The sequence below is a fragment of the Rhinolophus sinicus genome, linkage group LG06 (genome assembly GCF_036562045.2).
Source record: "Rhinolophus sinicus isolate RSC01 linkage group LG06, ASM3656204v1, whole genome shotgun sequence".
Taxonomy (NCBI): domain Eukaryota; kingdom Metazoa; phylum Chordata; class Mammalia; order Chiroptera; family Rhinolophidae; genus Rhinolophus; species Rhinolophus sinicus.
Window position 1 is genome coordinate 71,209,148 of NC_133756.1, and position 2,042 is coordinate 71,211,189.

Sequence of the window (2,042 nt, forward strand, 5' to 3'; positions counted from 1 at the left end):
AATTTGCCCCTGGAACATTTATAAAAGCCTTCTGTCTGAGGCAACACAAACCCAAAGGATACGGAGTTAAAAACTCCAACCAAAATGTAGGGAACGTGACAACCTAATCCAATTCAAGAGACAAAACATGGAGAGCACTTCTTTATGATCTTTAATGGTTGAAAACCTATCCATTTAATGTGGTCACACAACATCTTTATGAGAAACTACACTTTGAAGAGTAGAATCTGCTCTACCTGCTGATCCTTGCAACTCTTTTATCATCAAACAGTAACCCCCAGGAATCAAAGTAAAGCTCTTGATTGTTCATGGTCTTTATTTACTATGTGTATAGAAAACAAAGAATTAGAAAACCTGTCAAATTTTTGAACATGAAAAGGATTTTTTTTTCTTTTAAAGATTTTTGTTAGGGAATATTGGAGAACAGTGTGATCCAGGGCCCATCAGCTCCAAGTCATTGTCTTTCAATCTAGTTGTGGAGGGCACAGCTCAGCTCCAAGTCCAGTCGCCGTTTTCAGTATTTGGTTGCAGGGGGCACAAGCCCACCATCCTATGTGGGAATTGAACCAGCAACCTTGTTTTTCAGAGCACATGCTCTAACCAACTGAGCCATCCGGCCACCCCTGAAAGATTCTTTAGAAATGTTGCCAGAGTCCATGACACTTGAGATGTCCTTACAATGAATTTTCATCAGCTTCTGAAAGAACTTTTTTCAACTCATTTTCTGAGCCAAAAGGTTAATGAAACCACAGCCACAAAACAGGATAGGCCTACAACCAAGAAACAGCAAGCTGCTTGCACTGAATTCAACAAAATATTCACGAGAAGTGGAGATCTTCTCAAACAACTCTACAAAACTAGGAAGTTTTTCAACCTCTTGAGTCCATCTTCATCAAGTTATAGAGAAACCAATAGAAAACTTGATGTTAGCCCAGAACCATGGATTCACACTTGGTCAGACAGAGGCAACCAGCTGCCATGGTCTTAGCCCTTCACTCCAAGGCCATGGTTAACTGCTGGAGCTCCTGGGCCAGTGAAAGTTCTGCTCCTAAACTGCATTATCAAAGGAAGAGGAAGAACTAGAGCAGCATAGGAAATAACTGATTTTGTGCTTCAAAGAAATTATCTAGATTTCTCATAGAATACTTTTAGAAACACCTGCATTATTTGAAGGGATTAGGAAATCAACAAAATATGATAGAAAATTGATACATCTACAATTGACAAAATTATGTGCCAGCCTTTGGGCCGAGAGACCCAAACCTTCTCTCTTCAAATGGAAAGTAACTGTACCACCAATAATTATGGCCACTAAAACGTCAAGCACTCAAAATTCAATTGCAGCCCATCAGCAGGTAGTCCTGGAAGCGTGCCTAAGAACAGGCTCCTTCTTCCTAGCCTTCTGGGGAGCCAGGCAGTACTGAGCGAAGTAGAGTTTCAGACAAGTTTGGCAAGAATACTACCAGTGCTTACTACATTCCACAGCCGAGGGCCCACAATCCAAACAGGGAAACAGACACATCAGCAAGAGTTATGAGAAAAATGGTCCTCAAATAGAATCCCTGTATAGTAACAAATGTTGGCATTTTACAGGCCACTTCCTCCCAGCAGCAACGTAAATGAGAATGAATTGTCCCTAAATCCTGCCGACACGACTTTTGCCCAAGTGAAATTGATTCCAAACTTAGAATTTTATTAGATTTACCAAAAGATGTAACAGCTCTGAGGAGCTTGAGCACCCGATTCAAATACACCTTGTCAGAGTGAGACCAGACAAACACAAGAACCAGAAGATGCGAAACGTAAAATCCCAAAGTGTACAGATTGCTACGTCTGTTTTGTATTCTCTTTGGTTGTTTGTAGAATATTTTAGAGGGGTGACCACTGCATTTCACTGAAATTGTTTTGTATTTTGAACTTTTTTAAAGTCAGGAAGGGAGGCTATTATGAACCTAATAAATTCGACTTAAAGTTGTAAAAGCTCAGTTAACTCCTGCCCCCCCAACAATAACCCACCAACTCTCAAACAATCAGCTGCAAGC